General features: G+C 45.2%; 1 long non-coding RNA gene across 1 annotated transcript; it reads left to right on the top strand.

Annotated features, from left to right (window-relative positions):
- Window positions 1-2,412: 2,412 nt before the first annotated feature.
- LOC148404727 (uncharacterized) lies at window positions 2,413-11,393 on the top strand. Its single transcript, XR_015861398.1, has 3 exons — window positions 2,413-3,663; window positions 8,111-8,188; window positions 8,260-11,393. It is a non-coding gene; the product is annotated as an uncharacterized LOC148404727 (long non-coding RNA).
- The last annotated feature ends 4,006 nt before the right edge of the window (window positions 11,394-15,399 follow it).

Here is a 15,399-nt window from a genome sequence, read left to right as displayed (position 1 = left end):
CGGAGGACGAGTAGACGTATTACAGCGGTTACAAATTGAGCAGGCTCTGACATAATCGCTGGTGTCCACTTGCCAGGTGGGCCACCAGAAACACTGTGCCACCACGTACCTCGTGCAGGCAGCTCTGGGATGACAGGCCAGGCGTGAGTCGTGCGCCCATTGCAGGACGGATGACCGCAGGCCTTCAGGGACGAACGGGCGATCGTCCGGGCAATTGCTGGGGCCGGGTTGATCGCGCGAGGCGGCTTCCAGAAAAGAAGGCGCACGGGTCGAGACGATCGTCTTGGCGGCTACGCTGGGACAGCACCGCCCCAACACCCACGTCCGAGCCGTCCACCTCGACCATGAATTGTCTGTCGGGCTCGGGAACTCGGAGGACGGGAGCGGATGTGAATCTCCTCTTAAGCTCCTGAAATGCCTGTTCCGCCCGTTCTGTCCACTTGTACGGGGAGGCGGGGCTAGTAAGGGCGGTGAGGGGCGCGGCCACCGTGCTGTATCCACGAATAAAGCGGCAATAAAACTGTTGCAGCCGCTTCCGTGTCTCAGGAACAGGCCATGACGTGACCGTTTGCACCTTCCCAGGGTCCATTTCGATGGATCCCTCACGCACCACGGAGCCGAGGAATTTGACAGAGGGTGCGTGGAACTTGCACTTCTCTGCCTTCGCGTAGAGCGAATTTTCCAGGAGGCGGCGCAGCAACGCCCGGACATGTTTGATGTGTTCAGGGAGCGAGTGGGAGAAAATGAGGATGTCGTCCAAATAAACGAACACGAATTTGTCCAGCACGTCTCTTAGAACATTGTTTATTAAGGACTGGAAAACCGCTGGGGCGTTGGTGAGCCCAAATGGAACCACCGACTACTCGTAGTGTCCGCTCGGGGTGTTGAAAGCCATCTTCCACTCTTCTCCCTCCCGGATGCGGATTAAGTGGTAGGCGTTGCGAAGATCTAGCTTTGTGAAGATGGTGGCACCTTGAAGGCTCTCGAAGGCGTAAGAAAGAAGAGGCAGAGGGTAGCGGTTCCATATAGTGATTTTGTTTATTCCCCGGTAGTCGACGCACGGGAGGAGTGTGCCCTCTTTCTTCTTCACGAAGAAGAAACCCGCTCCAGCAGGCGAAGAGGATGGCTGTTTGATGCCGGCCGCCAGGGACTCCCGGATGTACTCCTCCATGGTCCTGCGCTCAGGAGCGGACAGGGAGTAGACGCGGCCCTTGGGAGGGGAGGTGCCGGACAACAGATCGATGGCGCAATCGTAGGACCAGTGTGGGGGAAGAGAAGTGGCCCTGGCTTTACTAAAAACCTCTTTGAGTTCGTGATACAACGCTGGGACATTGGAGACTGTACCTGGGCAGGGCTCTCCTGAGTGGGCTGGTGGCCGCCTTCAGGCACACACGATGGCAGCGTTCACTCCACTGCCGAACAACCCTCATTTCCCAGTCCAGCACCGGGTTGCGCTGCCCCAACCAAGGGTGCCCCAGAATGAGCCGCTTTCCTGGGAGGGAAAGAAGAAAAAACTGGATGGTTTCATGGTGATTGCCGGAGAGCAGTAACTTAACTGGTTCCGTCACGAAAGCCACCTCGCCGATCAGACGGCCATCAATGGCACGTGTGGGGATGGAGGGGCTCAAAGGCAGGAAGTCGATTCCCCACTGACGAGCCAGGCCAATGTCCATGATGTCCAGTCGACTCAATGCCGTCTCGTCGTTCGCTGGCTGCATAGCAAATGTCAGCCTGTACTGTAAGGGAGCAGACAGTGCAGCCAAGTGCGCAGCGACAGAGACTTTATTGTAGGGGAAAGATGGGAATAGCTGCCGCTGGAGCGGCGATCTGGCTGGGGTAGACAGGCAATTCTGCGGGAATACCAAAATGGTTAAGCGAGTCAGGTGTACAGGGACGGATGAGCGAAGCAGGATCACGGGACAGGCTGACACGTGTGTCTCCACTGGCGGCGCTGATATAGCGCTGTTAATGAGCCCGCGGCAGGTGGCGGTAATTCCGCTGACAGGAGGGGCGTGGTCGTGTCGCAGGTGGCGCCAGCACGTGACAGAAGCGAAGCTTCACCTCTTTCTTGTCCAGCTTTCTCCTCTCTACTTCTGGAACATGTGCATATGCCACACAGCCAAAAACTCTCATGTGACAGATGTTCGGCTTTTTGCCACTCCATCTCTGTTGCTTTAGAAGTGATGTGGACTGCCTGTTCTGAACATAGGCTGCTGCTGCTACAGCCTCTGCCCAATACATGTTTGGCAGCTTTGCATAAGACAGCATACTCCTTGCTGCTTCAACTAAAGTCCGATTTTTTCTTTCAGCTACACCATTTTGCTGTGGTGTGTGGGGTACAGACATTTCATGGTGGATGCCTTGAGCTTTCAGGTATTCTTGGAATTCTTTCGACGTGTATTCCCCACCCTTGTCTGTTCTCAGTCTTGTAACTCTTTGTCCACACTCATTGGAGAATGTTCTCTCAAACTCTTTGAACTTGCTGATGTCATGTAACATGGGGGTAGAGATGGTGCAAATGGTAGAATATGGATTGTTCACAGGAATAAATTGGCAGAGCTGAAATTCCAAATTTGTCCAAAAGATGGCGCCAGACCAAAACGTGAGACCAAAAGAGGGGCCAGAATAAGCTAAACATGGTAAAATAGAAATAAAAGAGTAGCACGATGTCAGAGTGTGAGTCACGCATGGAAGCACAAATGTGATTTTTATTTTTGATTTCTTTGCTTGGCTAAAAATGTATTCTGTAACCGCTTTAAGCAATATTATTTGTCAATTCGATCAAGAGACCCGTCACTATGAGAATAGTGGCGTGACATAAATTGTTTGGAGAAGCACAAATGTGATTTTTATTTTTGATTTCTTTGCTTGGCTAAAAATGTATTCTCTAACCGCTTTAAGCAATATTATTTGTCAATTCGATCAAGAGACCCGTCACTATGAGAATAGTGGCGTGACATAAATTGTTTGGAGAAGCACAAATGTGATTTTTATTTTTGATTTCTTTGCTTGGCTAAAAATGTATTCTGTAACCGCTTTAAGCAATATTATTTGTCAATTCGATCAAGAGACCCGTCACTATGAGAATAGTGGCGTGACATAAATTGTTTAGAAAAGTAGGTCAAGGGTTTGGATTTTTATTTCAGAGTTAATTGAAGCGTAACTTTAAAAAGTTATTTTCATGTAACAGAAAGAGAAGAAAAGGGGAAGTGAAAGGTTTTACCACTAGCTGTGCATTTGGTGGAAAGTACTGCGTGGTCAGGGCGGAAACAGCTGCTGAAGGCCACAGATAACCAAGCGTGGGGAAACTGGCCAGTTCCCTCTATGGGCGTGAGAAAACTGGCCAGTTCCCTCTATAGGCGTGAGAAAGCTGGCCAGTCCCTTCTATAGGCGTGGGAAAACTGGGCAGTCTTACCCTATAGGGAAAGTACAGGAGAAAAGAAAGGGGAGGGGGGGGACGGAGAGGTCTATAAAAGGTCCTGCAGGAGCAGCTTCAGGGCTTTTTTCCCCCAAAAGAGCGCTCATACGTGAAGAGGCCCAGAGGAGTTTCAAGATTTTTTCCAAAGTCCCAAAGATCTTTGTGTGAGACGCAGGATCGCTGGACTGAAATTAACTTGGATTTACTCCCAAAAATTGGACTGGACAACTTTATAGGAGAAATAGGTGAGAATGACCGTTTTTATGTATTTTAGCGAGAGGGGGGAATAGTCATCGGGCCGCCGGCTTCCTCGTGGCCAGCCTGTTTTTCTAATTTGGATTTTAGAAGCAAGATCGAACTGATCACTCGACTTTGCTTCCACCAAAAATAGCACGCAGCTGGTATTTACCTCTTCCCTTTTTTATGAACTGTGTTTTGCAATCGAATTGTTCTGGGATTGAATGATTTTATTAACACGGGTATCAGTGAGTGAAATTGTTCAGTTTCTGGAGTAATTGAGATTTGTAATTCTATTCCATGTTTCTTCAATAAATGTGTTTTGTATATTACTTACTTCGTTGTGCGCGGATTTGTACTGAATATGCAACCGAAGGCTCAGGCCCGCTTCCCCTTTTTGACGGGCCGCGTAAAAAGGAACTCCGAACAAGTTAGAGACTTAAATAACTTCCGTAGTTATCTGAGCCACGAGTGAATTTCGATCCGTTCGAAAGTTGTTTCGTCTGAATAAATTAAAGGAAGTGTTTAAATCAGACTATTGGTTTTGTGTAGAACGGAAAGTTATTTAACTATTTGAAAGGCTCAGGCCCGCTTCCCCTTTTTGACGGGCCGCGTAAAAAGTAACTCCGAGCAAGTTAGAGAATTAAATAACTTTCGTAAATATTTAACAGAAGAGTTGATTTCGTTAAAAGTGAATTCGGTTGAGAATTTACTTCCTTTAAATAACATAACGACGACGATTAAAATAAATCATTGAAGTTGGTGGAGGATAAAAGTATTTCGATTGTCCGTCGGGCGCGGCCCAGTTCCTAAATTTGTCGGGCCGCGTCAAAAGTTAAATGGGACACGATCAAAAAAATAGACTTGCCTTCCAAATTAATTATTGGGCAAATCTAAATAGAGCACGACATTTTTATTCGGTTTAAGAAAGTCGCTATTCTTTTTAAAGCAATTAAGTGGGGTGAAGAACTCCGACGGTCAAGTGCTAGATCTACGTATAGGAAGTTAGAATTAATCATATAAAGTGCATTAATTTTCTTCTTAAATGCTATTATTGTCACACTTTTATTAATTCGATTCTCTTTCGAATAAAAAGTTGGTCGGCTCGCTGCATGAGCGACCAAGTGGAACGGACCCATATCAACATTTACTTCAGCAAAACTAGTGCTTGGGTGCGCTATACAAACGAATCCCTGAGGTCTTAACAAAGACATCTAAAAAATATCCGTAACAAAATAAGAACTTCAAACACTAGCGGGGAGCCATCAATACGATGCGGTCACTTCGAAGTCTTGCCTCGAATTGAGTTACTCGGCTCGAGCTTCGGGTGACTTGAGAGGGATTGGCGTCGTACAAAAATTAGATTGATTCCGGTGGAGTTAATTTAACTCGGGTGGTTAGATTACGGACGAATCTCCGAACCCGGCTAAAACAAACCCGTTACCGGGATGCCGGGGGCACCTTAATGCGAGAGGTGCGTTTGACACTGAGCACTTCACTTTTCTGCCTCATGAAGTATACCTTGCAGCATCTTGAGTAGTCATCAATGAATGTCACGATGTACTTTGACCCACCTATGGATTCAGTCTGCATGGGACCACAGACATCACTATGAATCAGCGGCAGTTTTCGCTTTGAGCGGATTTTTCCCACTGACTTGAATGGCTTCCTAGCCAGCTTGCACTCCACACCTGGAAGAAGGAGTTGTCTTTTTCAGCAGAAAAGTCCATTCCACTCACCAAAGGTTTAAGATCCTTCAGCATGGTGGTGTGACCCAGTCTTTGATGCCATAGGCTGGCTGCAACTGATGCACTTCCTGTTGTATGAGGGACAGGCGTACTCCCCTCCACATCCACCTGGTATAATCCACCGGCTCGTTGTGTTCCCATTCCTCGAAGATCTCCATCTTTTCCGCAAATGTAGCACTGGGTCTTCTTGAACTGCACAGTATTCCCTTTTTTCACAGCAGCTCCCACTGAGAAAAAATTCCCTGACAGCTTGGGAACATACAGCACATCATACATTGTGACATCTTTGACATCACTCACTTTGAAAGTCATTTTCATTTTTACATTGCCGAGTCCTTGTGCATCGACTACTCTGCCGTCGGCCAGTTTCACTGATTGTGGCTTTGTGAATTCCTGGTAATCCTGCAGTATTTCTTTTGAGCATGTCATGTGTTTTGACTCTCCAGAGTCGATCAGCCATTCGACCTGTTTCTCTTTTTTATTCTGCTTTTCTCTGGCCACAAATGCACATTCAGTTGCACTCGCAGAATTTTCATTATCCTCGCATGTCATTTGTTTAGCCTTGTGGGTTTGATTTTTATTTTTTAACTTTAGACAATTTCGTTTCAGATGTCCCTCCGTCCCACATTTAAAACATTTCCACTTGGATCTGTCAATTCCCTCAGGCAGTGGATCCCTACGCACTTGAGTTTGCATTGCAGAGGCGGCACCTTGTGGCGCAACACTGGTACTGCCATCTGCCTGCACTCGCTTTTGTTCCTCATTTACTAATGACTGCTGCACGAATTGAAGAGTCAAACTGTCCATCTTTGTTTCCAGGGCAGTGACAGTTGTTGCATAGCTGGGTGGAAGACTACCTAGCAATGTCCCAATCTGATCTTCCTCCTCAATTACAGCACCAATAGCACTGAGTTGATCTGTTAATTCCTTCGTGCGCTTCAAATGCTCGGTTATCGTTTCGCCTTCCTTCATTTCACACCTGAAGTACTTATTCTTTAGAAACAATTTATTTGCTAGAGTGTCTCTCTCACAATGTCCCTTCAGCGTATCCCACGCTTCTTTAGGTGACTGGCAACTTGTAATCAGATATAGCTGAGATGTACTTACGTTAAGCACCAACATTGAAACGCTTTTCCTTTCCTCCTAGCGAATTCGGCTCAAGTAGCTGGGTTAGCATCTTGTGCTAATGTTTCCGTCTCCATTACCATGCCCCATAGACTCCTAGCTTTCAGCAGATGCTCAATCTGGAATTTCCACGTAGCCCAGTTGTCTGGTCCACTTAGCTTGTCGATAAACAGTCTGTCCTCTATTGTGAATCCCACAACACCGAGTACTCCACACAGAATCCGTGTAAAACCACTGTTTTAAGCTATTTACGAGAACTGACTGGGACCGACTGGGCCCATAACCAATTGAAGTTTCACGAGCATTTATTGAACTGAAACACGGAGCATACATAGCTCCACAAGGTGGCAGTATTTCACATCCTGACCGGTATTAACCTGCATTGTTAAATTACTGTATTACAACAGAACAGGATCAGGAACTGCTTCAGATGGGCACGGCTCGAGAGAAGCGCCATCTTATAACACGGAACACAAAGCCGCTGTTAAAGCAATGCGACAGTGAGCGCCTGGCGCACTGCGGTTACGCAATCGGACTAAATTAAGCTCCCTGCGCACTGAGGTCCACTTCAATTTTGGAAAGCACCGTATTTTTCGGACTATAAGTCGTGGTTTTTTTTCCATAGTTTGGGTGGGGGGGGCGACTTATACTGAGGAGCGACTTATATTTTAATTTTTCCATAACTTTTCAAAAATAAAAAAAATAAAAACGGGAAACCGCGATAGACGAACTGCGATGTAGCAAGGGATTACTGTAATTTGAATTTCAAGTGACGTCAGCAGCGCGGCGGTTGTTTACATAAAGGACAAAGATTCGATCACGGGATGACGAAGATGACGTACTACCGCCATCATTAGTGGCTTTGTTTGTAAGTGACACGGAGGACGAAGAGTTTGAAGAATTTAAGGATTTGGAGTGACACAGAAGGTTTGAAAAACTATTATGGCTTTTACGCACGCCCGGTCCTACTCTACGGAGCTCTCTTTCACCTCCGTGGATGGAAGTCGGGGACCGGCGCTCAGCCGGGTGGCTGCCCGGGGACGGTGGATGGGGCTCGGACATGGCTTTTACGCACGCCCGGTCCTACTCTACGGAGCTCTCTTTCACCTCCGTGGGTGGAAGTCGGGGGCCGGTGCTCGGCCGGGTGGCTGTCCGGGGACGGTAGATGGGGCTCGGACATGGCTTTTACACACCCCGGTCCTATTCTATGGAGCTCTCTGCCACCTCCGTGGCTGGAAGTGCCACCTCCGGGGATGAAAGTCCACGCCCCCACACGCCTGGAAGTCAACGCCGGTGCTTGGGGCCGTGTGGTGGTGAATTATTTGTTATAGTTATTTGATATATTTTATTTCGTGTAGCAACTTGTATATGTTTTTATTGTTACAGTTCAGTAGTTGTTGGCTCGTTGAACTCTTGTTTTGTTAAAGAGCCATTTACCAAACCCACGTCTTTCCTGGTACTTATTACACCTGGTAATAATAATGATAATAATAATAACAAATAATAATAATAACAAATAATAATAATAATACACTGTGGTTATTTTATAAAACAAGATGTAATGTTTATGTAATGTTTGTAGACATCATCGCTCTTGCCGATGTCCACGCATCTTTACACGACGACTTTAGCGACGTTTACCTAACACAATCAGAATACGGTGAGTCAACCGTTCATCTAAGATAGTTCGTATAAATGCTAGTAGTTGATTTTATTTTATGTATGTAACAGATCTCGTGGCCGCGGCTACTAGGAAAACCAATCAGCCGACACAAGCTGCCTGCGAACGCCATATTGAAGCAGTGGAAGCGACAGAGCCAGTGAGACCAAGCGCATCAGAGTCACGTGCTACCAATCCAATCCAATTGGAACCAATCCAATTGCATCCCACGCCAACCGACAGGAAACATCGACGGACACAGAGTTAGCTGAAGCTCTATCTACATACGCGATCTAATAGTGGTTCTGTATTAGCTGATCAGCGTGGCGGTTCTGTTGTAGTCAATAGACCGCATTTCAATAATATAGAGGTAAGGCGACAGTTAAATATACCATCGCAACAGAACATTAATGATTTTGCAACCTTCTACCTCCAGATTGAAGATAAAATAGATGATGTTATGCAAGAGGTGGTTAGCCGGGCACAACCAGGTGATGTAATTCAGGTTGAGTTAGTGGGTAGTAACGATAGAGCTCACATCTACCAGCAAACGAGTGACATCAACTCTATCAGAGATAGTGTATCAGACATGCTTGAGCGTTTAGCCCAATCAAATACAGAGCTTCTGGCTGATGAGGGTTTAGAGCTCATTGTACAAATAGTCACTCCATTGCGCGGTGGAATGCGTCGCAGGTTGTTGAACACTACCAACAGAGAGATTTTGAGGTTGAAACAAACGACACTTACACATACCTCGTAATAAAGACAACAATTTGTGTTTTGCTCTCTCACTAACCTATCTGCTAAATGACACACTCACAACAAAACAGGCCACAAGACAGGCACGGCTCTTACACGAGAGTGTAGGATTGGATTGTCAAACACCTGTGAGTCTGGGCGATGTCCATAAATTTGAGAAAGTCCTCAAACGGAAAATAACTGTAATGTATCAAAAAGAGGACTGCCGCCCTATGACTTTTTTGACACACATTATCCAAAAACAGATAACGACACTTTATTTGTCTTACACCTCGAGGGTCATTACTACGGCGTGAAAGCGATAGAGGCATTCGTTGGTCATGCATTCTTTTGCAGACAGTGTTACAAAGGGCACGAGAATTGGCAACAGCACCAGTGTGAAGGACACTGTAGCGTTTGTCTCAATCCGTGTTGTAAACAACGACGGATTAAACCTGTCATCTGCCCCGACTGTAACAAAACTTGTCGTAATGAGGAATGCTATACCAAACAAAGAGTTTTGACCGACGAATCGTGTGAGCAACTGCACTTCATACAAAAAATGCTTGCAGTGTGGTCTTCGGTATTATGTGAAAGCTGATGGTACCGGTGCTAAACATCGTTGCCCCGTTAAAAAGTGCACAGTGTGTGATGAGATCTTAAATCAAGATGATGCCTTGCTGAACCCCCACATGTGCTACATTCAGCCAATCAAGCCTCAACCACCGTGCAAAAATGTAGTCTACTACGATTTCGAAACCTATGTAGATACAGATGGTTTACACAAACCTTTTCTCATCTGTTGCAAATCAAATAGACTGACGAAACAGTGGTTTGGCACAGATTATGTTGACGAATTTCTCAGAGGCCACGGTTTAAACGAACTACGTTTGTTGCACATAATGCGAGAGGTTTTGATTCATACATACTGATAGGGAGAATGCTTGAATTAGGTCTCAAACTTGACATTCTGATGCAGGGGAGTAAAGTTCTATCATTTGTCGATTTAGACACACGCGTGCGGCCCCCAGATCCCAGCTACTTTTCAGTGTTTTCTTTCATTTGCCGTTGTCATCCCGGAACCTCACTGAATAAAGTACATAAGCAGACAAGTATATTCACATATTAAATCAATAAAAGAAACATTTTAAGCATATAATTATACCTGCACACCAAACCGATAAAGAAGACATAACTAGACATTTTTATATATGGTGATGACATAGGTTTTTATAACTTCTGATATGTATTTCTGTGCACTTTGAAATAACAAATGTTTGTTGATATATTGCCTGAATAGCATACCGACCCTTAAGGAACTGTTTAATGCATGCCTGATGTTTTTCTAATTCACGGACACAGCCCAAGGTGTCTAAGAATGTTTTGTACTTGATTATATCTTATTTTTTGATTAATGCTTGATGTGACGTTGTATTTTGCCTAATGCTTGATGCCAGCCTTGGATTACTATTGAATGTTCTGGACAGAAAGAAAATGTTTTGATAAATAATGAAAACTATGGTGTCACGGATCGGAATGGAGCAGGGCGACCAAGTGCAGCTTGGACCAGGGTTTATTGGAGGAAACAAATAACAGACTCGGCAGACTAACTTACTAACAAAACCAACAACAGGACTGACCGACAAAGACGTGAAACAAAAAGACATGAAGCCATTAAGACAACAACACACACGCAATGATCCGACGGGGCGTGAGGGGCAGACAGGACTTATATACACGACAGGTAACAAGAGGCAGGTGAAAATAACCAAACTAATCATGGGCACACTGGAGGGGAGGGGCGAGCACACTGACAGAAACCAAGACAGAGACACATAGTAACACGCCTGGGGACGAGACGTGACATGTGGTCGGAAGCATAATTAAACTAAGAATGTGACAAACAAACAAATGCATTGTAAGTGGTGAGTAAGAACTTGCATAGTCAGGGAACATTAACAAACTGATGATGTCACACACAAAACTTCACATAAGTCCGTACAAAATGATAAAAGTGGAAGGATGATGAATGGACAGTGTATGTGCAAGAATGGAGGAGAATGTTTACAGGAAGGTCACCAGCAGGTGCCAGAGGGAGACAGCCAAGAACCCGGCCAAAGATGATCGCCAAGGCCGAAAGACGAAAAGGAAAACAACAGCCCCCACACACATCGAATCGCCCATAATCAGCACCCAACCCCACGGAACCAGCTCTCACCAAACCAGCACCCACTCCCATGGAATCAAACTCTCCTGCGAACTTGCCCCACCCCAAAGACTCATCACCCATCAAACTCGGCCCACACCGGCATGTGCAACTGAATATAAGCTGACCAAAGAACCTTGAACGTTGCCTTTTCTGAATGGAGACTTTCTGCTCTTGAGCATGGTCGCACGAAAGGCCCAGCGCTGTATTGTACTTTCTTGAAAACAGAGCTTTCTTAACAAGAATTGTGATTGAACTCAACCAACCTGTGTAAGTCTAAATTTTGTTTCGGTGTCTCAGTCTTTTCCTTACAGGTGACTCTGACGTGCCAAGCCCACTCTGCATAATATGTGGCGAGTATTGAAGCCTTCAAAACTGCTTCGGCACATGGAGACCAAGCATCCTGCATTAAAAGACAAACCTTTGGAATTTTTTGAAAGAAAAAAACGTGAACATCAACAGCACACTTTGGGTGTCATTGTCTCCAATTACGCCGAGATGGGATCGGCTTGTTTCTAAGAAACAAGCCCAGTGCTCCCACTAATTCACCGTCATGGTGAGTTTTATTTTTAAGAGGTTTATATTTTTTTATGCCAGTCGTATCATTTTATTTCATCATATTTATATATTTATTTTAAATGTATTATTTATTGATAGAAATGTATTATTTATTTATATAAAGGCCGGTCTGCAAAAATATTTCTGACACGTAACCGGTCCGTGGCGCAAAAAAGTTTGGGGACCACTGTTCTAAAGCACTTTTGGACAAGCCAGCTTCATTTTGGAAAACTTTGCTGTGGACTAATGAAACTAAAATGTAGTTATTTGGCCATAACAAGGGGCGGTATGCATGGAGGAAAAAGAACACAGCATTCCATGACAAACACTTGCTACCCACAGTCAAATTTGGTGGTGGTTCCATCATGCTGTGTGGCCAGTGCAGGTACTGGCAATCTTGTTAAAGTTGAAGGTCGCGTGGATTCAAGTCAGGATAAGCATATTCTTGCAAACAATATTCAAGAATCAGTGACAAAGTTGAAGTTGCGTAGGGGCTGGATACCTCAACAAGACAAACGACCCCAAACACTGCTCAAATTCTACTAAGGCATTCATCCATGTTCTGGAATGTACAATGTTCTGGAATGGTCATCTCAGTCCCCAGACCTGAATATTATTGATAATCTGTGGTGTGATTTAAAGCGGGCTGTCCTTGCTCGGAAAACATCAAACCTGACTAAACTGGAGATGTTTAGTCAAGAAAAATGGGCAAAAATACCTTCAACCTAAATCCAGACTCTCATTGGAAGCTATAGGAAGCGTTTAGGCTGTTGTTTCTGCAAAAGGAGGATCTGCCACCTTCAACACTCGACCCCCTCCAGCCCCCTCTCACTCCCCTGAAGATACTCTCCACTCTTCACACCCCCACCCCAGTCTTCTCACCCCCCCCCCCTCTCTATAACAGATCATCAGGTGAGGAGTCAACTCAGTAAGATCAAGGCAAGGAAGGCCCCGGACCCAGACGGCATCTGTCCAAGACTGCTCAAGGACTGTGCAGATCAGCTCAGTGGTGTGGTCATGTACCTGTTCAACCTGAGCCTGAGCCTGAATAAAGTTCCAGCCCTGTGGAAAATCTCTTGTGTGGTCCCCGTACCAAAGGTGCCATGCCCCAAGGAGCCTAACCAAATCAAGCCTATTGCCTTGACTCCCCACCTGATGAAGACTATAGAGAGGATCATCCTGGGTCACCTATGACCACTGATGGGAGCACAGCTGGACCCCCTGCAGTTTGCGTATCGGCCTGGTGTTGGGGTGGACAATGCAGTAATTTATTTGCTGCACAGATCACTGCTTTTACCTGGAAGACAACAGGAGCACTGGGAGGATCATGTTCTTCGATTTCTCCAGCGCTTTTAATACCATCCAGCCGTCACTGCTCAGGGTGAAGATGGAGAAGGCAGGAGTGGACCAACACCTTGCTGCATGGATTACAGACTACCTCACCAACAGGCCAAAGTATGTGAGGTTACATCACTGTGAGTCTGACGTGGTGCTCTCCAGCACAGGGCAGTCGTCCCCAACCTATTTTGCGCCACAAACCGGTTACGTGTCAGAAATATTTTCGCGGACCGGCCTTTATATAAATAATACATTTAAAATAAATATATAAATATGATGAAATAAAATGATACGACTGGCATAAACACAAATATAAACCACATAAAAATAAAACTCACCATTATGTTGAATTAGTGGGAGCACTGAGCTTGTTTCTCAGAAACAAGCCGGCCCCATTTAATCCAGGATGCTTGGTCTCCATGTGCCGAAGCAGTTTTTAAGGCTTCAATACCTCGTTAGCTAGCCTCTCGCCACATATTATGCAGAGTGGGCTTGGCGCGTCAGAGTCACCTGTGGCGATAAATCCATATTTTAAGTAGGACTCCTGAAATTTTCTTTTAAATGCAGCTTTCCTTTTCCTAAACGTTGTAACCTCTTCTTCTTCCGTCTCCTCATTGGGCTTTTTTCCTTTTCTGAAGAAGCTTTCCAAACATATCTGTTTCTTGCTCATTTTTGCTTGCTTCGCGGGCTCGACTGAGGTGACATGTCACGTGACCGGGACGAGTGTCTTGACCTGAATTAACCTGTGTCAAGAGACACAGATGCACTGACGGATGTAATTACGAGAGAATCGCCAAATTTTTTATATATATTATTATATATATTATATATATTCAAGATAAATTCTTACTCATTTTTGCTAGCTTTGCAGTCTCAACTGGGGAAACATGTCACGTGACCTGGACGAGCGTCTTGACCTGAAATAATTGATCATTGATTAAAAAAAAATGCACATTATTCTTTTTTCTGTGCGGCTTGGTGGCCCGGTATCAGGTGACCCACGGACCGGTACCGGTCCGCGGCCCGGTAGTTGGGGACCACTGTCTTAAAACATGTCTGCTGAGGCAACAAGATGTCTTTAAGAAAGTAACCACAGAGAATAATGCAGCAGTCGAAGCTAGCTACGTCGTTAATGAGATGATTGAAGCAGAATTTTTTTATTTTATTTTTTTATCCATTTTTTCATTAATTTATTTAATTTATTATTTTGTGTTAAAATAAAAATATTAGAGAACATTGGAATGTTTTATAAGCGCTTTTCTCGTGTAAATCCTGATGCAGCCCAGCCTCACCCAGACTCTGCCTCCAGCGGCCCCCAGGTGAATTGAGTTTGAGACCCCTGCAATAGAGTATAAAATTCCTCTCACCTGAAAGTATGGTATGTTAGGGTTTTTCAGATTATCCTTATCGTATGATTATGTTGGAATGCAACCGGTAATAAATAACCTAGCTTGTCCCATCCTACACAAGGTCGTAAAACACCCCCTGATATGTTTTGGCTAGAGGACAAGAGCTTTCTCTATCCAGTCCACTCTTACCCCCACCCTGTTTTTCTTAATAAATATGCTCTTGCAGGAGGGAGAGATTAGACTTCATTCTTTCAACGGGTGAGCTCTCCACCTGCAGGTGCCTAAAAGGACTTACTTGTCTCCCGTGTGGTTCTTGCAAAATAAGTTGGAGTGAACGAATCTCTAACATTTTGGTGCCGAAACCCGGGATCCCTCATACCCGCTATCTGTCTGACGAAGAAGGACGTGCTGCATTGTCGACAAGCCAGCGTCCATTAGGAGGACCTGGAGAAGAAAGTCCTGGGAAGAGAATTCTTCGCTGGGCCAGCATCTTAGGTCTGCCTTCGTCTGACAGAGGTGGATTGACGGGACCCGGCAGTGCAACGAACCAGGGGACAAGTAAGTTAAAGGCCTGAAGTTGTGTGATTGTGTTGTCGTAAAACGCGTAAAACGTAGAGGTGCACGAGAGCCAGCTTGGGTTCAAGTCCCAGTGGAATGAACAGGCTAAGAAAAGCAGAGCTTCTTTTTTGTTCATCGAAGAGGTGTGTAAACTCTTCTTTGTCTGTTCTTCCGAGCTGAGGGATCTGCCTTGGGTTAGAGTTCCAGTGGAAGGAACGTGTTAAGAAACACAGAGCTTCTTTTTTGTTAATCAAAGAAGGGCGTAGATTTTTTTTGTATGTTTTTCCGGCCAAAGAACAGCTTGGGTTCAAGTCCCAGTGGAAGAAACGGGCTAAGAAAAACAGAGCTTCTTTTTCTTAATTGAAGAAGGGCGTAGATTTTTTCTTTTGTCCGTTTTTTGGCCTAAAAAAGCGCTGGAGTTTGTGTGATTGAGTGTGTGACTGGTAGGATAAATTGACTAAAAA

This window comes from Syngnathus floridae, chromosome 1, assembly GCF_059516105.1.
Source record: "Syngnathus floridae isolate MCC-2025c chromosome 1, RoL_Sflo_1.0, whole genome shotgun sequence".
In the NCBI taxonomy this organism is placed as follows: Eukaryota; Metazoa; Chordata; class Actinopteri; order Syngnathiformes; family Syngnathidae; genus Syngnathus; species Syngnathus floridae.
This window is presented reverse-complemented; position numbering and strand designations above follow the sequence as displayed.